The sequence below is a fragment of the Carya illinoinensis genome, chromosome 6, assembly GCF_018687715.1.
Source record: "Carya illinoinensis cultivar Pawnee chromosome 6, C.illinoinensisPawnee_v1, whole genome shotgun sequence".
NCBI classification, from domain to species: Eukaryota; Viridiplantae; Streptophyta; class Magnoliopsida; order Fagales; family Juglandaceae; genus Carya; species Carya illinoinensis.
In genome coordinates, this window is record NC_056757.1 from 21,482,198 (window position 1) to 21,504,510 (window position 22,313).

Genomic DNA, 22,313 nt, shown 5'->3' on the forward strand with positions numbered 1-22,313 from the left:
TGTGACATCCCATTTTTACGTGTATTTTCAATGAAGGAGTATTTTAATTTAATTAAAATATTAGTTCTTTTATTTTAAATTATTGTATTTAATTGGATTTAGTTAGTTGTGATATTTGTTTTGTGGAGCTTTCTTTATTTTATTTATCGTTTTGAATTTAAATTGCGGTGTTATTTAATTTAGTTTGTTTTTGGATTTAAAATTTTGTTCTTAGTTTTACTATTTATTTATTATATTTTAGTTTGACGTGGTGTTTAAATTAATTTAGTCGTTTTATAGTTTTTAAAATTATTTTCGTCGGATCAGTTTTTGGACTTCGGAGGTGAGGATTGGACCTCATTTCTTTTTCCCATCTTTTCTTTTTCTTTTCCCTTTTTCTTTTTCTCTTTTCCCTTTTTCTTTTTCTTTTCCTTCTTTTCCTTTTTCTTCCTTTTTCTTTCTTCCTTCCGGTTTCCTCCCGTGCGCTGCGTCCTCTCTCTCTCCTCACTATCGCCGTCCAGCTTTTGCCACCCAGCACCGCCGCTCTCCGGCGATGTGGCTGACACCACCCACCTAGAAAACTTCACCTCCGGCAGGCGCACCTCACCACCAAATTTCACCTCCATCCGAGCCGCCATTTGCCGCTGAGAGCCCCTCCAAGCTGCACGGTTTTTGTGCATTTCCGCTGCCATCGTTCCACCTCCGGCGACTATCTCTTCACCACTTCATTACTTACCTCTTGCCGTCCTAAACCACCCATTTCCAGCCCCGATCCGTTGCCGGAGCAGCTCCCACAAGCTCAACTCCGTTTTGCCCTTTTTCCGCTTCCACTGCCATTTCCACCGTCACCCATGACCAAAACTCACTTCCATTAGCTTCATAAACATTTCTAGGCCATTCCCTATCAATTTCAAGTCTTGGTTTGTCCCCGTTCGAAAGTGGGTATTTTACAACCCACAGCCACAGTGTATTTTACACTGTTATGTTGCTTTTTCTTCGCCGTTTGCAACGTCGTGATCCTTCAAAAAATATCTTATAGCGCTGTAAGTATTTTTCAAACCTGCTTTAAGATTTAAATGTATCTTTGCTTCAACAAATAGTTGTGATTGGTTGGCCGGACTAAGTCCGAGGAGTCGGGGGTCGGATGGATTTGAGGATGGAGCTATTTATATTTGGTTGATGTTGATATTTGTTGGAGATTTTGTGCCTTGATATTTGCATTGTATAGTGCATGTATGTTCATGTTTAAAAATGGAAAACTAGGTTTTTGTGTAGTTGCATGCATGTACATGTGTTTGTAAAATGAAAACTGGGCTTGTAAGCGAGAAATGATTTATGGTATATGTGAACGATTGGATTGACTGATTTGAGTCAGAGGCACGTGTAACGATGGTGGTAAGTAGGGATGGTGGTAGAATCCCGCCTGTGATTCCCACCTACGGTGCACGCGTAGGGACGGTGGTGAGTAGGGATGGTGGTAGAGTCTAGCATGCGATTCCCGCCTACAGTGCTCTGATGGTTTGGTTTTTGGACCATTATCCGGGATAATGGCGAGGTTATGTTTAAAGGGAATGTTTTGGACCAAAATGGATTTTTGGCGTGCGTGGGAAAAATGTGGATTTATAGAATATGTGCATTTAGCATTCTTTCATGCATATTGATAGTTTAATATGTTTTTATCTTGTGGCGTTTGGATCTTTACTTACCTGCGGCACCATGTTGGTCCCGTAGATTTTGATGCAGATGTCGAGGAGGAAGAGGAGGTTGAGCCCGAGGAGGCAGCTCCGCCAGAGTTTTGATTTGGAGTTTTATGCCTTGTAGTTGGGTTTAGAAATGATATTTGAGGCTTGTAATATTTTATTATGTATGTTTTAATCGGGTTTGTATTAAATAAAAAAATTCTGGTACTTAGTTATAAGACTTTTATTATCCGCTGCATGTTTTTATTGCACACTTGTTGCATGTACACACACTTGGCTACTTGGCGATAGGGTGGTGACCCGTGTTGTCATCATCCTAACGTCTCGATTTCCATGTGTCCGTATGTGGGATTTGGGGGCATCATATAAGGGGATGTCATGAGTATTATAATAAGTTCGAAAACAAGGATGAGGCATGCCAAGATCATTTTCAGGATGTCTGACTTTTTAATTGGGAAAAACCTGTGACATGTATGAGGATCCAGTATATAAAATAAATGACTTGTTTTATAATTGTATTTTAAAATTTTCTTTTGCTAATATCTACAATTTCTATATTGTAGTAGCAAAGTTCTATAAAATAAACAAATAGATCGAACTTAAAGAGTTATCATCATCCTATTTTATAAAATGGATTGCTCAAATTTCTTGTTTGTCATATTCTAATGACTTTATATCTAAATATGTGTCTTATAGCAAATGCCAATTACGATTTGAAAAAATTATATGCTACATCAGATACTGATCATAATGTTGAGTGGATAGATCTTGACACCCGTGAAAATTATATAAGTATTATTATATGTTTTAATTAAACATGTTTGTATATTTGTGTCAATATTAATTCTTTCTTTTAGGTTTAGGAAAAAATGGTTATCTTACATGTTGAATCTCCATGTGATCGAAATTCCTCAATAAGTGATGTTGACATTTTTACAAAAGTTTTGGGTCCACAATCAAGCACAAATTGATGGGTTTGGATCATTGTGTCAAGCCTTCTAGTGTGACGCCCCAAACTCCCACGTACGGACATGTAGAAATCAAGGCATCGGGATGATGACAATACGCTTCATGCATCCCATCGCTAAGTGCCAAGTGTGTGTACAAGCAATACATATATAACAAAAATGCAGTAGAATAATTAAAGTTAGTCGACCAAGTAACAAAATTTGCTTAAATAAAAGTTCGCTTAAACATAAACTTATCAAAAATATTACAAATAACCAGTATAAATATAATACAAACAAAAAACAATAACCAAAAGCAATAAATAAATCTCAACCCACAAGAGACTGATCCCTGATCACTCCTCCGGTGGAGCTGCATCCTCAAGCTCAGCCTCCTCATCATCTGCATCAAGGCATGACTCTACCACCATCCTTACTTACTACCATCTCTACCGCATGCACCATAGGTAGAAATCTCAGGCGGGAATCTAACACTGTCCCTGCTTACCATCATCCCTAGAACTCCGTCTGTAGGCGGGAATCGCAGGCAAGACTCTACCACCATCCCTATCTTGTGCACCGTAGAGGGGAATCACAGGTGGGACTCTACTACCGTCCTTGCTTACGACCATCCCTATAGTACCTCTGACCCAAACTGTTCAATCCATTCATTTCAAATGTACCCAAAAATAATTTCTTACTTGAAAATCCAGTTTTCAAATATACACATGAACATGTATGCAATTATGCAAAAAACCAGTTTTTATTTTACAAACATGAACATGCGTGCACTATGCAATGCATACGACAAGAGACAAAAATATCGAACAACAACAAATTCCAATATCAATCAATCACATACACATCTCCATCTTTCAATCCAACCGACCCCCATACTCCGTCCTTAAAGGTCATTTGACAATACTTACAACACTATAAAATAATTTTTGAAGGATCAATGAGCTACAAAAGGTGGCGGAAAGGCAATGTCACAGTTCAAAATGAACTGTGGTCATGGGTCTCAAAATACCCAAATTTGAACGGGGACAAATGAAAACCAGGGAAGGCTAGGATATGGCTTAAGGGCGCTGGTAAAGCTAATGGTAGTAGTGATTGGCCATGGGTGGAGGCACAAACGGCGGTTAAAGGCCAAAAAGCCCAAATCGGAGATGGAGATGGTTGAGCTTCACTGGTGGTGGATTGGGGCTGGGGATGAGTGGTTTGAGTTGCTAGATGGCCGATGATAAAGTGATGAAGAAATGGTGGCTGATGGTGACGCGATGGAGGTGTGGGGAGGATTTTGGGCCGTGTGTGGAGGCTAAGGACGGCGTCTGGAGGCTAAGTTTTATTCTGCTAAGCATTGTGGAAGCATAAATCAATTAAGGATAAACATAATCTAAATCCTCTCTATAAGCTTCAAGCCTCAATGTCAATGTCAATTGCTTGGAAAACAATCTCGCCTACAGCTTCCCCTAACTCTTCTTCAACTGGGGCAGGAAAACATTTAAAAATAATATTCTTATACCTCATCCCCGAGCATAAGCATTAACCTCATTACTTATATTTTTAGGTAGTTTCTTTCATTATCAGTTGCAATCAGTAGACCTAAAATACTCTTATCAGAGCACTAACTGAGTTACCAAAAAGATTTCATTAAGTTGGACGAAGAAGTTGTCTTGCCAACAATAAATAAATAAAGTATATAGGCAAAACATTGTTTTTTTTATTTTTTATTTTTGGCTCGAAGTAAAACTTTATTTGTATATATATTTTTTTAAAAAGGTTATTTTCCTTCATAGTAAACTTTCAAAAAGAAGACTTAGAAACTTTTAAAAGAAATGGGTCATAACTTAAACTATGTCAAGTCATGCCATATATACATACCATTTTGCTTAGAATTAATGGAATGATCTTTTCCAGTAAATGTAAGACATACGAGTGTGAGGAGGACTGATCAATGGTTGGAAAAATCAAATCGGCCTCAATTAGAATGAAGCTCATGCAGGATAGTGGAAATTACAGCATTTGCAACGAAGAGAGTTGACATTTATTTCCCAACCCCTATACGTGTCGATACATATATATATATATATATATAAAAGCGAACCTCTATACAATGGGGATTTTAATTCCCAATTACAACTTAATGCACGTCGAACACAGCTAGATGAAAGTCAGTACATCCCATCTAACATGATAAACGAGCTCAAAAGTTCTATCGACATCCCAACCAAATAAACAAACGCATCTATTAATTTAACCCAAGCACATTTACTTAAAAAACTCATCACCTCAATTTCAACTTGCATTTTAACTTGTGGTAACCAGCATCAATCTCAACGACCACTAAGGTCCACCAAAGTCATAATCGAAACTATAATCTAGCACAGACAAAAATCATTTCCTGAACTTCGTACAATCTATAAACTTCATTAATCTGGAAAGAATCATTTCTTAAAACCTACTGAACCTATAACCTCAAATCCGATAATAACCAATTGCCACAAAATCTGCCAAGTCTATCACCTTAAATTTCATCTAAATCATTATTAAAGTTGGCAAGATCTAAAATCTCAAATCATATAAAAATCGTTCTCCTAAAGTCCGTAGAATGTAAAATATAATCTTCAAATCAATTATATCTTGAAATCTACATAATTCAAATCTGAAACCTTATCGTGATCATTTCTTAAACTCTGTTGAATCTACAATTGTAAATCTCATTAAAGTCATTTCTTAAAGTCTGCATAACCTACAACCTTAGATTTGACAAACTCATATGCTAAAGTCAATTAAATCTAATACTTTAACTCTTATCGAAATCAATCGCCTTGTCTACAGAATTCAAAACCTCAAATTTCCAAAAAAAAAAAAAAAAATCATTTCACAAAATTAAATCTTCAAAATCAAAAACTTAAACCTCAACTAAATTATCTCCCGAAGTCCGCAAAATTCTAAAACCTTAGATCTCATCAAAATCAATTGTTTCCTTAAAGTAGGAGAATCTCAAACTTGGCATTGAAACCAGCTGTAACACCCAGTACCCAGATGGCCAGTGAGTTACTTCCTATTATATAAAATCATCTCCCAACAACACAATGTATATACCTAAAATTCTGTATAAAACATAAAACTCATTGTTTCGAATCAACTACACTAATATAAAAATTAATCTAAGGCACCACACAGTCTCCAAATAAATGTAAGCCTTTCAAAATAGCAAGTTCACAAAACAAAACAAATCTATTGAATAAAATTGTACGATAATCAAAGTACGCTCTTTGTACTTCACTATGCTCACTTAGCCTTACCCATGCTTTCTATTCTTAATCCTCAGCTGAAACATTTGAAAATATTGTGAAGATAAAAGATGGATTATCAACAACTCAGTAAGGAGATAACATAAACACTAGCCAATAGCCGAATGCTAAACAAAACAAGTTATAAAAAATATCAGAGCGATAGTTTAGAAATATTCATATTGAAAAATCGTTTGACATAGCACAATTGAAACATCACATCATAATGGAATTCCATGTGGTAGGGTCGTGTAGACCTAGGTTGTGATGATCCGGTTTTATGTGTATTTTCACTAAAGGAGTTGTTTTTAATTTAATTAATACAATAGTTCTTTTATTTTAAATTATTTTATTTTAAATTGGTTTTATTTTATTTGATGTGGTATTTAATTTATTTTAGTCATTTTATAGTTTTTAAAATCGTTTTCGGCGGATCCGTTTTTGGACTCCGGAAGTGAGGACTGGAACTCATTTCTTTCCTTTTCTCTTTTTCTTTTTCCCCTTTTCCTTTTCTTCTTTTCTTTTTCTTTCTTTTTCTTTTCTTCTTCTTCTTCTTTCCTTCTCCCCGTGTGCTCGACCTAGCCCCTCCCCTCCATTTCCTTCCGTCCTTTCCACCGCCCAGACCTGCCGCCACCGGCCGGGGTGGTCAACACCGCCATCACTGGTCGACTCCCCTTTGGTTGGTGATCACCCCCACCAATTTTCAGGGCCATCCGTCCAGCCATTAGCCGCCACGCACGGCTGGAAGTCACGGCACCAGCCCACCCTTCTCTCTCTGTCGCCGGTTGCTTTCTCAGCCCAGAACCGCCGCTCACCAGCGGCGTGGCCTACACCACTCACCCAGTTTTCTTCCCCTACCACCGGTGAACATCCCCACTAAGTTTCACCTCCATCCAAGCCACCGTTAGCCGCCACGAGCTCCTCCAAGCTACACGGGTTTTGAGCTTTTCCGCATCGTCGCTCCACCTCCAGCCACCATCTCTTCATAACTTCTTCCTCTACCTCTTTCTGTCCTAACCCACCCATTTCCGGCCTCGATCCATTGCCGGAGCAGCTCCCACGAGCTCAACTCCGTTCAGCCCCTTTTTGGCTTTCCACCGCCGTTTCCACCGCCACCCACGACCAAAGCTCGCTTCCTTTAACTTCATAAACTTCTCAAGGCCATTCCCTATCAATTTCGTGTCTTGGTTTGTCCCTGTTCAAAAATGGGTAATTTATTACCCACAGCCACAGTGTAAAATACACCGTTACGTTACTTTTTCTCCGTCGTTTGCAACGCCGCAAGCTTTCAAAAAATACCGTATAGCGTTGTAAGTATTTTCCAAACTCTACTTTTAGATTTAAATATATTTTACTCTTACAATTAATTATCTGGTTGGTTGGTTGATACCGGACTGAGTCCGAGGAGTTCGGGGGTTGGATGGATTGAGGACGAAATTGCTTGGTTTGTTGATTTGTAATTGGTTGGTTGGTTTGTGCCTTGTGGTTGCATTTACATGGTGCATACACGTGCATTTTATTTAAATTGAGTAAATCATGTTTTGTTAGCATAAATGGATTTTCAGGTGCTTGTGTATCATGACCCCAAGCCGGGATGGGGCATTATCTCGGTGGAGCTTATCTGGTCACTCGGGAGTGGATAATATTGAGTGACATCCCCTGGGTTGTCGTAGGTCAACGACCGGATCGCACGATACGGTAACGCTGTCGTGTCGACTCCGTGGTCCCTAGAGGGGTGGGGACTAGAGGATGGCCTGGCCAGAGACGTGCTAGGCGCGAGTACTGGGCATCGCTCATTTAGGTGTTACACACGTAGACGTTACCTGCAGTGTGGCACAGAGCCAGGGTGTGCGGATGATCCCTAGGGGAGATCATAGTGCATGCAATAATTGGATTGGTTTTTATGGATTTGGTTACGGGCCATTTTCTGGGAAAATGGCGAGGTTTGGTTTGAGACTATGTGATCAATTTTCTGAGAAAATTGTGGTTTATTGATTTGGGCCATTATCTGGGATAATGGAGAGGAATGGTTTTAATGGTAATGTTTTTGGGCCAAATGGGTTTTTGGCATGCGTCGAAAAATATGGTTTTACGGGTCATGTGCATTGGCTTTTTTTTTCATGCATATTGTTTGAGTTCTATATGCTTTTATCTAGTGGTGTTTGGATCTTACTTACCTGCGGCACCATTTTTGGTACCCTAGATTTTGATGCAGAGTTCGTGGAAGAGGAAGAGGCTGAGCCCGAGGATGCGGCTCCGCTGGAGTATTGAGTTGAAGTTTAAGCTTGTTGTTGGTTTGAACTATATTTATAGTTTGTAATAGTTTATTATGTTTGTTTTGAACAGCTTTGTATTAAACTAAAAAAAATTCTGGTACTTAGTTTATGACTTTGCTATCCGCTGTGTGTTTCTTCGTACACATTTGTTGCTTATACACACACTTGGCACTCGTCGATAGGGTGGTGACCCGCGATGTCACCATCCGAACATCTCGATTTCCCGGTGTCCATGCGTGGGGATTTGGGGGCGTCACATAGGTAGTCAACTGAGCATAAATAGAATGTAAAATCTTTCCTTTATTATACTCAGAGCTCTATGCGTGCACAGAGGAAAGACCACTTTGTTATCAAAGTGGGTGCACTAAAAACAAAGAAGTTGGTACCAACTAAAACAAAGACCACATAAGATCTGAGGTTATTAAAATAAAATTAAAATCTTACTAATTACCACTTAAATTTGTTGTAAAATACATTGTAATTTTTTTTTGATAACCACATTGCACTTTATTCAAATAAGCAAGTATCAAGACATTACAAAGATAAATCCGCTCACATAGCTTGGGAGATACATTCTGGGATTGAATCCAACCAAATAACTATATCATTGAGATTCCATGCATATCAGGCCAAAGAATGAGCCACTCCATTTACTTTCCTCCCTTTATGTTGCACTTTCCATGATGGAAATATGTTAAGTATTGACTTGATATCTTGAACTAGAGTACCCCACAAAGTTGATGAGTAATCCTCTTTTTGCAGTTCCTAAACAACAAGCAAGGCATCTGTTTCAATTTGTAACTCTGATATGTCTAAAGGAATGCACAACTGCAAACCCCCTAACATAGCAATTAACTCAATTTCCATTGGATCAGCAAGTGCATCTTCTGGTTTACTAGCTGCAAACAAGACCTGTCCTTTATCATCTCTTAAAACCACTCCAATACCAGGCCTGCATTGATCACTGAAGAGGGCTCCATCCACATTAAGTTTTAGCATACCCGAAGGGGGTGGTTTCCATCTACATCTATACCTCAATCCAACTTTCAATGCTGCTGCAGTTGCCTTATGCTCCTGATATAATGATAATGCATGCTCTATGACTTGGTTTGGTATCAAAAATTGTTCTTCATACATCCACTGATTACGCCTATACCAGAAGCCCCATGCCATCAGAAAAAGCTTCTCCAACTCATCGTCAAATTTTCTTCATATAACAGAAAGAACAAGTTGTAAAAAATCCTCTTTCTGAGCAGATGTTTTGAGAGATGGAAAGAGTTGTAGCCAACAATCAATAATTAAAGGGCAGTAAACCAGTCCATGGCTAATATCTTCTATTTCTTCTCGACACCAAATGCAACTGTCATCTTCAATTAACTTTTGACCTTTCAAATTTCTGAGAGTAAGAAGTATATTCTTCCACACCCTCCATGCAAATACTTTAATTCTATGAGGTACATGAAGTTTCCAAATGTTCTTCCATATTAATTTCTGATCTGTAGCTGTTGAACTCTTAGCATCATGTCTGTGTTGCTCCAATTTAGTGAAAAAAGTGTATGCACTTTTGACACTATATATTCCACTCTTCTCATGTTCCCACACAAGTGTGTCTACCACATTTTCAGAAGGGATTCTGATACTAAGCACCTCAGTAGCCTCTTGAATTGGTAGCAAACTTCTGACCTTGTCAATGTCCCAGCTTCTTTGATCATTATACATCAGGTAAGCCACTGGATATTCACTTATAGGTCCTAAGTCAGATAGACCAGGTATGAGCTTATGATTTGGCAGCCAATAATCAGACCATATTTTTATTGACAAACCATTTCCAACACGCCACCTACATCCATGAAGTAAACTGTTTTTTGCTTCCCAAATACCTCTCCAAACATAGAAAGGGACACTCCTTAAAGAAGAGTTTTGAAAACTAGATGAAGGGAAATATCTTGCCTTGAAAACCTTATGGAGGAGAGAGTTTTCATTCGACAAAATCCTCCACTCCTGCTTTGCAAGAAGAGCTTTGTTGAAAATATGCAGATTTTGAAAACCCATCCTCCTTCAAGTTTTGGACTGCACATTTTATGCCAACTCACCCCACACAGCTTCCTTTCTTCTTTCCTTTGTCCCCACAAAAAATTTGCCATCATATCCTCTAATTCAGAACATAGGGACTTAGGAAGTTTAAAGCAACTCATTTTATAGGTAGGAATTGAAAAAGCAACTGCCTTCAATAGAACTTCTTTCCCTGCTTGAGACAGAAGTTTTCTTTCCAGCCTTGCAACTTAGACCAAACTCTATGCTTCAAAGCTGAGAAAGCTTGATATTTCCCTCTTCCAACCATAGGAGGAAGGCCTAAGTACTTTTCATATTGTTGGTAATATTGAACACCCCAAAACTGCATAATTTCCTCCCTTTGAGAAGGTGGTACATTAACTATAATTTCTCTTGCCCGTAGTGAGAGAAGCTCTATCCTCTCTCTAGGTAAAAGAAATCAGGTAACCGTCCGAGGGAGGTGGAGCTTCGGCTCCTCCCTCCCTCCCCCCAACCTTTTGCTGTTTTCATTTCTGTTTTTCAATGCTTTTTCCTGAAATAAGATCGGCTTCGGAGGCCTCCACCAGAGGCTGTGACCCGAGACCTTTACTTTTTTTACACCCAGCTGGGCGGAGAGGTTTTCTTTTGGGGTGGAGGTTCTCGGTTGCGGTTTTGGGCGAGATCCCTGACTGTTTTGTATAGTCTTCTGTGGGATGTTCCTCAGAGGGTTACGGCGTGAGTTTGAATCGGGTGACTTGCTCCTGGAGATGATGGTTTTGCTTGTTGGCTTGGGGTGCTTCCCGCGGGGTTAAGGATCTCTGTTTTACCATGGAAAACAGAGGGTGGTTACGGGGTGCAAGCCGAGCTGCATGGAGGTTTTAAAGGGGTTGGGGTGGAGTCCGGAAGCTTCTCATGGTGGTTAATCTTTTGGTTGGTGGCGGAAACCGGGTGTCGCAGTGTTGATGGTTTTTCTTAGTTTTTCTTTATTTTCGTTTTTGGTTGTTAGATCTGTTTAGATCTAGTGTTTTGTTTGGGGGTTGGGAATAAGCCTCGGGTGGCTCTGTGTTTGTTTAGTCTCTGTATGGTTTTCATCTCTGTGTGGTTTTGGATTTGGCTCTGTGTCCGTTTAATCTAGTATTTTGGTGGTTGTGGCCGGGCGACGGAGACGGTGATGTAATCCTTGAGCAGGGAGTACGCCGCATCCTCCATGGAGCGGCCATATTTTCTGTCGAAACCTGTAGGGATGAAGGGCTGAGCAGGAGCCGGACGGGGGAAGGATGCAGAGGCTTGTGGGGAGGAAGATGGGTGGCGGCGGCTTGTGTTGAGATGAAACCCTAATCGGGTTGGGCCCCCATGGCCCTACGGGCTGGATCTTTAGCTCGGGCAGGGCCTGTAGTTTCAGGCTGGGCTATTTTGTTTTACCAGCCCCTTAGTTTTTTTTGTAGTAAATCTGTTTTAGTCTTTATAAATAATAAAATAGGCTTATGTCCCACTCCTCTTTTGGAGGAATGTGGGTGTTAGTCCTACTCCTCTTTTGGAGGAAGGTAGGTGTTAGTACTCTTCCTCCTTGGGAGGAGAGAGTTTGGTTATTCTCCTCCTCCTTGGGAGGATGGAGCGGGTGTGTACCTCTCTTCTTCGGAAGGAAGGTTGTTTCAGCTCTGGTTTTGACAGAGTGCTTTCTCTTTTGACTTGTTGTCAGGAGATAAGGTGTAGAAGTTTAGACAATGTCCGTCACAAAGAATTTTGTTGACAGGGAAGCTCCTGAGCAGTTGCGTTAGTTGACTTATAGTCGGGTTCTCCTGTATTGATAAGTCACAGTTGTAACTTCGATTATAAATGAATGCAGATGCATTTTCCCATAAAAAAAAAAAAAGAGAAGGTGGTACATTGTGACTGAACACCATAGAGGTTTTTTCTCAGTTGATCTTCTGACTTGAGGCTTGCTCATAGATGGCCAACCTATGTTGAAGTGCTAAACAAGTTTGTAAGTTTGCTTTACAGAATATCACACTATCATCTGCAAACAACATATGGTTCAACTTAGGGGCACCTCTGCATACCTGAATACCTTGAATTTGTTGATAAGTATTTGCTTGATCCAACAAAAGAAGTGAGGCCTTCTGTGCATAGCAAGAAAAGGTAGGGTGAGATAGGATCCCTTACCTCAATCCACGAGAAGGAACAATGTGACCTTTTGGCTCTCCATTCACTAAAATTAAAAATGATACAGACTTTACACAAAGCATGATTAGTTTCATCCATTTCTCACTAAAGCCCATCTTCTTCATCACTTCTTCAAGAAAAGGCCATTCAATTCTGTCATAAGCCTTACTCATATCCAACTTCAAATACTTAAACCCATCTCTTACACTTCTTTTCCTTCTCATAAAATGTACCACCTCATAAGCAACTAACACGTTGTTAGTTATTAATCTTCCAGGGACAAAAGCTGTTTGAGAAGGAGAAATGATAGAGGGTAGTATCCTCTTAATTGCTAGAATCTTGGATGTAAGCTTATAAATCACATTATAGACGCTGATTGGCCTATAGTCAGATACAAATTCTGGCTTATTTTTCTTTGGGACAAGAGTTATAAAAGTATGATTAATAACAGCAGGAAAATGACCAGAATTAAGAGCAAAAAGAACTACATCTGTAACATCTTGATCTACAACAGACCAGAAATTTTGATAAAAAATTGTAGCCATACCATCTGGACTAGGTGCCTTTATTAGGGTGCATCTCATCAAGGGCTCTTTTCACTTCCTCTTGTGTAAAGCTAGCATCAAGATTCTCCACCATAGCTGGGGTTATTCTGCTTGTTAGTCCTTGTAAGAACTCCATGTTTCCAGAGACATCAGCTGCTTTGAAAAGATTAGAGAAATACTCAATGATAACTTCATCTCTAGCCTCATTTGTCTGCCACTCCCCATTTGAGTCCTTCATACCATCTATCCAATTATTTTTCTCTCTCTGAGATGCTTTATGATGGAAAATTTTGGAATTTTTATCTCCTTCAGCAAGCCATAAAGCCTTGGATCTTTGTCTCCACATAGTTTCATTTCTTTGTTGCCATTTCTGAACCTCATCTCTTGCTTCTTGCAGCTTCTGTTTGTCATCAGAAAAAGGATCCATCTGGTGAGCCAGTTGCAATTTCTCCTATGCCACTTTAAGACTTCTCTGCACATGTCCAAAACTATATTTATTCCACACTGTTAGCTTCTCTTCACAGTGTTGAATCTTCTTCATCACAGTGCTCAATTCTCTCCTACCATTAACTCCCCTCCAAGCCTTGAATAAGTTGTTTACAATCTGGAGCTTCAACCCACATGGCCTCAAAATGAAATTATCTTCTCCCCACCTTCCTTTGAACTCTTTCAGTCAACTTCAATATTATAAGCACATGATCAGAATATGCCACAATACCATGGAACACAATGGCCATTGGATAGAAAGAATGCCACTTAAAATTCAGAAAGAACTTGTCTAGCCTCTCACTTATAGTTTGTCCCTCCTCTCTTCTGTTACACCAAGTGAAAGGATTTCCTTCAAAGCCTAGATCATGTAATTGACATTCCTCAATAACATCTTTAAAAGCCTTCATCTGACTATCAGATCTAACTCTACACCTACTCTTTTCATTATTGCTCATAATCTCATTAAAATCACCCATTAACAACCATCCCTTGTCACTAGGGACTTTTATAGATCTCAATGACTCATGTCTCCTACTAACATCTGGTTGGCCATACACACCAGTCAAACACCAAGACTCACTGTTCTCCCCTTCATTCGTAACCTTTGCATGCACATGGAATTTTGAAAAGTTTTGAACTTCTACTTTAAAGTGTTTCTTCCAATATAGAGCAATCCTACCACTCCTACCTTAACAACTTACTGCTAAACAACCATAGAACCCCAGCTTGAATTTTAACTTTTCCATAACTTTTGAATGAAGTCTTGTTTCTTGAAGAAACAAAAACTCAAGAGCTTGTTTTCTGACTAAGTGAGAAAGTGTTTGAATTCCTAGTGGGTTCCCAAGCCCACGGGAATTCCAACTTATAATACTCATTTATTTCAGCAGGGCTGGTGCACAGCCTCTGCCAATATCGATTCATTTGTATGCCCCCCCCCCTTCTTGTTTACTCTTCTTAATGCAAACAACTTTATCACTAGAAAGGACAGTAAATTTACCTCTTTTTACCACCTGCAATAGCAGCTTTGCCTCCTGAAATCTCCTCCACATTTCTTTTCTTATTTGATTCATCAACAGTAGAATGCCATCTTGCTTTCTCCTTCCAAGTACTTCTAGTATTTCTTCCTTGCTTCTAGGCAACATGTAGGGATGAGTTCGAATTCCCAGTACCTTGGGCTTGAAAAATTAGGCCTTGCCTCATTTGTCTTTCTACATGTCCAGTAAAAAGTCTAGCAGTAGGCCCATAGGATGGTCCAGCAACAAGCCCATCATATAGACCAACTACAAATTCCTTAGGCCCCTCAGAACTCTTAAGCACCAACCCTTCCACATCATTACTAGCCAATGAAGGATCATTATTATCGATTACATCAAAACAGTCAGTAACTTCTTTGCTATTTAAATTCTCTGTAACAGTAGCTAAACTTATGGTTGAATTCAGTATCTTCTCATTTAATGAGGAACCATTACTCATCTTCTCCATCGGGGCAGCCACTGCACCGTGACTCTCCATCTCCACCTGAGCAACTTCATCGTAACTTTGACTCTCCACCTAAGCAGCTTCACCTTGACTCTTCCTCTTCACCTGCACTGCATCTCCATCAGTTGTCACCATGTCTTGCTTCTTGCTAGTACTAGTTGATATCTTCTTACTATACTCATTTGATGAATCCCACTTCTTTTTAGAACTGAAAGCAACCCTTAACCATGCACCATATTGAGGAGAAGAACCTGTGTTACTTTGGCATTCAACATTCTCATGAATAATTCAACCACAAGTAAAGCAAAAATGTGGAAGCTTTTCATACTGCACTGGACTCCAGAATTTTACTCCATTCAGAATACAAGTCCTACCTCTAGCAAGAGGTTTCTTCATATCAATTAGAATCTTCATTCGTAAATAACTACCCCACCCTACATTATCATCATCCACATCTACTTCTTGGACCAATTGAACTGCCCAACCTTACACCAACCTCTCTATTCATTCCAAACAAAGGTAGATTATGGAATTTCACCCAGAAAGGTGCAATATCATACTTCAGATCATGTATTGGAGAAATTCCATCAAAAGGATTAATGAAAAATAGTTGACCATCAAAGAACCATGGTCTCCCCTCAATGATCCTCTACTTGTCAGCATGAGTTGCAAAGATCATTACATACATATTTCTCCCAAGCTCCCTTAAATCTGCAGGTTTACTCAGGCACCAAATATTCTTCAAAGTAGACTCTACCACCTGTGTTGCCAACTGTCTATCAGATAATATTTTACCAATCAAACTAAGATCACCATTCTTCTTTATCTCAGATACAACTTTTTCTTCAATCCTAATAGTCATATCCTCTTCCTCATTCAACTGAAGATTACTCCACAACTTATTAAGCTTATCATTTGTAGGTAGACCAACGGAGAGATATTGCTTTGAGTCAAAAACAAACAATGAAGAAACCACCACCGTTCAAAAAAACATGGACATACCACCACCTCTATTTTCTCCAATCAAAGCTAGAGAGAAAACTAAAGAGGAGACTCTCAATGTCTATACAGACATTGTAAATTAAGTTAACTCCTTAAGTATTTTTTTGTATATATTCTTATACTTATATAAAAGTCAAGCCCAAAATGAAACTAGCCTAATGACAAGGGCATTTTGGGGATTAACCTTAAATGTTGTGCATAAACTTTGACTCAAATTAATCAATCAAAAATTAAGTGTAGTTTTACCTGCAAGTATACAATGTTGTAGTACCTAACATGATCGAATTCACAAGGATTTACTTATGTGATGAAGAAAATAAACTCAAACAATGAAAAGAAATTATTAAAGTGAACGTGCAATCAAATAGAAGAGAAAATTATCGAGATGATGATTTTTAAAGTAACAGAATAAAACTAAAATGATAAAATAAATTGATATAGATAACGACTAAGGTTTCTAGGATTCTTCTAATAATTTAGAATATTGTTTCCGATCAATTTACTTCAATTAAACTAGAATAATAATTCCATTTAATTCGAAGATTTGACATTTAAGGTTAAAAAAATAGTCACTAATGATTAAGCATGAACGATTGGTGATTATGACATTCATTAAATGTCACAGAGATCTTTTCAAGTATTCACTATATTCAAGAATCACAATGAATTAAGAAAAAATATATAGACAATCAAAATATCCAATAATAAAATCCTTCTATCGATCAAGTTCACAAAATAAATTCTACGTTGATCTGAAAACAATATTTAAATTATTAAACTTCACCTCTGATCTTAGTACCAAAATTTAGCCAACTATATTCATAAAAAAAGTCATAGAAATCAAATAAAATACAAAACTCAACACTAGAAAACAATCTAGATAAGCGAATAAAAAAAATTAGAGAAAAGATAGAACCCAAAAATAAAAACTCCCTCAAAACGGAAGCCCCTGCGTTCCTCAAAAACAGGGCCTCTCCCGTCCCCTCAAAAACTCATCCTCCCCATCACCAAAAGTAAGCCAACGTCCTCCACTCCTTTTCTCGTTCTAGCTCTCACTCCCCAGGGAAAACTCCTATGTGACCCAAACGAAATAGATGAAGGAAAAAAAAAAAAAAAAAAAAACTCATGCCAGTCAAAAGCTTCCTCTTTTTCTCCTACCCCTTTTTGTTGTTTTTCCTCCAGGCTTTTTTTTCTTCAATTTTCGTCTGTCCATGTCCGTTCTTTTCTATTACATCTCCAAAAGCTCCCCCCAAAAAAAGATGAAATCTCTACTAGTCTTGCCTTTCTCCATTCGTTCAGCATCTAAAGAATAATCTTTTCCTTGCGTTTTTCTCAAAACCAGCTAGCCCAAAGTCCTCTTTCTATCCCAAATTATGTTCCGTGTGCCCGTCTGAGACAAGCTCCCCTGCATCTTTCTCTACTAAATCCCCAGCTCTTTTCGTCGTTATGCGAGAAGCCCAACCAAAAATAATGTCCGCTCGCTCCCCTTTTTTCCTTTTTTGTGTCTCACCCAAGCTAGCTTAAAAAAGAAAGTCCACTTCATGCTGCAGCCTCACTCTTTCCGTAAGCTCCCGTTGCATTCCATCACACTCAAAAGCTAAAGAGAGCAAACTTCTCTTTTCCTTTCCTTTCCTTGGAACCAAAGAGCCAAATTTCTGTAGAAAATATTGCGTGTGTCAGGTGCCACTTGCTTCCATGCTATCCTCAATAAAACAAAATAAGGAAAAGAAATGATAATGGCTGGTCCGATGGCTTTGAAAATTGGTGGGGATGATCTCTGGTGGAAGGGGAACAGAATGGTGGGGGTGGTGCACTACACGGCAACCGGACGGCGGAAAACCGGGTGGTCAAAGGGGCGGCAAAGGTAAGGAGAAAAGAGAGCTGTTTGGCATACGCGGGAGAGAAAGAAGAAGAAAGAAGAAGAAAAGAAAGAAAAATAAAAAAGATAAAAGAAAAAAAAAAGATAAGGAAAAAGAAATGAGGTTCAGTCCTCACTCCGGAAACCAAAAACTGATCCGCCGAAAACGATTTTAAAAACCGTAAGACGACTAAAATAAATTAAACACAACATCAAATAAATTAAAACCAATTTAAAACATAATAATTTAAAATAAATAAACTAATATATTAATTAAATTAAAAACAACTCCTTCAGTGAAAATACACGTAAAAGCGGGTCATCATATCCTCCCCCCTTAAAATCAAATTTCGTCCTCGAAATTTGCAAGATCAAACACCAGCGCCAAAAAGATACAGGATACAACTCTGAACATAATTGAGAGATATATATCATCGACAACTCCCAACAAATCCAATGGTTATTATCTTCACACCATAAATTACTAATATCAACGACGTCTTTGATTTACCTTCCAAACTTTCATCACATTCCAACTTTGGTAACCTAATAGCCACTTCCAAAATTAACCATCCATAAACCAAATTGCACGACCAAAAGATTAATCTTCCATTAAAACTTTGAATCACTACTAATTCTTCAAAACCGATACAAACTTTGAACTTCTAAGAATCTCCAAAAATCATGCTTTCGTGCGCACTCTAATAACTCACCAAAATACATAAAGGCTATATCCTCAAAAATTAATATCATGATGTACAAGTTCAATCCACACCTAATCACAAGAAAACCTTTACCACGTTTCCATAGAAAATCATATACCTCCAAAAACTACAAATCTCGACTCATTCCTCAGTTGGCCATCGCTGGCCCAAACGAAAATCAACATTCCGCAAAAATACATCCATTGATTGATGACAGAAACCAGTACTAATCAACCTCCAGGCCCCAATTTGAAAACACATAACATCATCCCAAAATACACATGTCTCTTCTAAAGATAAGGAACATCTCCAAAAGGCCCAAGTCCTTCTCGGCCAACCAACGAAAACGCCTATAACCTCTATCCGATATCTCACACTTCAAGCTCATTACCTATATTTTGAATAACATCTAATCTTGTAATAATTAACTCACTATAAACTACCATTGACTTCACCTAGACGTACTATTTATTACATCATACATATGATTATGCTACCCACCGTTGATGCACAAGTTTCAACTTCCAAGATTTATTACTTCATACACCACACATGGTGACCTAACAATCTCCTTTCAAATTAAATAACCATATCCCCAATTCTCCCAACTAGATACTTGATCTCCAAAGAAAATTATAGCCTCACCAATTTAAATTCCTATGACTTCAAGTTACAATTAATTCTCAAGATAAACACAACAGTCATTTCAAACCATCATCCCAATGGGTAACCCGCTTCGACTCCACATTCCGTTCAACTTACCAAAAAACTCAAAGCCAAAATCTCTTGAATTTAATATTACCACATAGATTCCTTTTCAACTCATACCAAGCCAAAATAGATGAGACTAGGACCCGCACTCCCTGGAATCCATATGCACTTACCATTACTACTCATCGATCTCATGTACTCTTAGCCAACACCACAAATCATTCAAACATACAAGTGATCCATTATCACATTTCCATCACTTGGACTTATATCCTCAACTCAACAAGAATCATTCCTGAATCTACTCAACTTATATCCTTAAATCAACAACTAGCCATTGCTTAAAGTTTGGTACCGAGAAGGACCTTAAACCTGCTAAGAATCCATTCCCAAGAGTCTACAGATCATAAAGCCTCAAATTCAATCGTATTCAACTCCAACACAAAATCTACTATTTCCAACACCCTGATGGACCTATATCTTTCGAATCAATAGAATCATTTCCTAAAATTTGCCACTACAACCTCGAGTTAACAATAATTATTTTCTAAACTAGCTCGATATCTTCATTCCTCAAAAAATTACACGAACTAGATCATTACCGCCAATCCTCAAAGAAATCTACTCTAGAAAAATTTCATATCAATAACTCAACTCTAATTAACCCCATTTTAATGGTTACAAACTAATCACTCACTAGAGTATATCAAGCAACAGCACTAAGTCTGTAAAACTAAGAACCCAATTCTTATTATAAATTAGTCCTTCAATTCTGCAATTCTAAAACCTTAAATCAAATAAAAATCATCTTCCGGAACTCCTAAGATCAAAGAACTTACACCCCCTAAAAGAAAAATCAACTCCCAAATCTTTCAAATTCCAAAATATCAACAGATAATAAATCATTTTCTGAAATTCTCAAGATTGGTGGCTTTAATCCAAAACATTCATCTTAAAAGCTTGTAAAATCTAAAGCCCCAATTACCACCAAATTATTAATCCGAATCATGAAATCTAAAACTCGAAATTTAATTATTCCCCCCTAAAGCTTGTCGAACCTAACACCTTAATTACTATCAACTTATTTTCCTAAAATCTATAAGGCCCCAAGCTTTAAAACTTTGCTGAAACTTCATAAAATCTAACATCGAAATTTGTTAAACTTACAACCTACTACGTTATAGACCATTTCATAAACTTCACGGAACTAAAGAACTCAATTATTCTACTTCCCTAAAAGATCACCCAGATCATGCCATTCTCTCAAAGCCTCGATAATATATATATATATATATATATAAAAGGAAACAAAACCACACAAGGCATTCATCACGAAGGATTAGATTAGACCCATACGCGCCATGACTCCAGCATTCTGAGTCTCCGTAACCTCGCCTACAATGGTACCAGGAGTCACTGCATACATTCGAGCCCGAGCCAATTGTGTCTGGTTAGTTCTACCACTGCGATGAGCTCCACTGCTTTCTTGAACTCGACTAGGGCATTCACAAGCAAGATGCCCCGTCTGACCACACTCAAAACATTGGTTACTACCCAGACGACACTCGCCTCCGTGAGCTCTATTACATCTTCCACAAACTGGCACTCGTCCTCCCATACGCACTCCCGAGGCTGCTAATGGTCGAGTCCCGGTCCGCTAAACAAACTTCTGAGGCGAACCCGAACTACTTCCTTCACCAGAAAAACTCCGCCTCTTATGTTCTGAAAGGGAGCCCATTCTCAAATTATTCTCTTGCTCCACAAGAGTGGCCACATCCACTAAATCCTGAAAAGTGGATATCCGTTGGCTGACCACCATAAGGTGTATATCAGGACATAGACCCTCCTGGAAACGCTCGGCTCGCATTTCCTCTGTGGCGATGAGGTGGGGAGCAAATCCCCCAAGTTCTATAAATCTTCTGGCGTACTGTTCCACAGCCATGCTCCCTTAGACCAAGCTTGAGAATTCTCTTGCCTTTTGCCGCCTCACGGAAGCGGGAAAGAAGCGATCATTAAACTCTTTCTTGAAGAGCTGCCAGGTCACAGGATCCCAATTCTGATTCCAGCATCACTCTCTTGGTATCCCACCATTCAGAAGCGGTGCCTTGCAACAGATAGCTAGCGTAGAGTACTTGTTGTGCCTCAGTGCAACCACACACCTCAAAAGTTCTTTCCAAGTCCTTGACCCACTTTCCAGCTCGAAGTGGATCCTCTTCTCTAGTGAAGTGTGGAGTTCTATGCGCCATAAAGCGCTCATAGGTGCATCCAGCTTGCACCATGCTACTAGGCCCTCCTGGGTATAGCTAAGGCCCTCCCTGAGGTGGCCAAGGACCTCCTTGTTGTGGCTATGGCCCTCCTTGTTGCGGCCAAGACCCTTCTTATTGTGGCCAAGGACCCCCTTGTTGGGGCCTAAAATTCTCTTGCATGAACTCTGTCATCTGCCGTATTGCTTGGGCTATGGAGTCATCTCTCGATGTATTGTCCCGTGGCTCCTGAGTAGATTTCCTTGGTCTCACCATTTTTCCTGCCATAACACAACCTTTGACCCCTTTTAAGAAAAACAAATAAAACCAACATAAAACCAAAAACCAAAACTAACCCACACAACAAGAACCAAAAAGAAACCAGCATGCAAAAACACAACTAGATAAATAAAAACAAGCAAACAAGTTCAAACAAATAAAACAAATAAAAATGTCAAATAGCAACTTTACTTAAAATAAATTTTAAAACACAACCTTAAAAACATTCTGGTACTACCTATGGGACATGTGATTTTACCCAGAGCCAAACCGCTCTGATACCACCTGTGATGCCCCCAAATCCCCATACACTCACAGACACGGGAAAATTGAGACGTCAGGATGATGTTATCACGGGTCACCACCCTATCGACGAGTGCCAAGTGTGTGTATAAGCAACAAATGTGCAAAAGAAAACACGCAACGGATAACGAAAGTCATAACTAAGTACCAGAATTTTTCTTGTTTAATACAAAGCTGTTCAAAATCTACATATTAAAATATTACAAAACACAATTATAGTTTCAAAGCCAAATACAAAGCATAACCCAACTTAGAACTCTGGCGGAGCCACATCTTCGAGCTCAGCCTCCTCCTCCTCGAGCTCT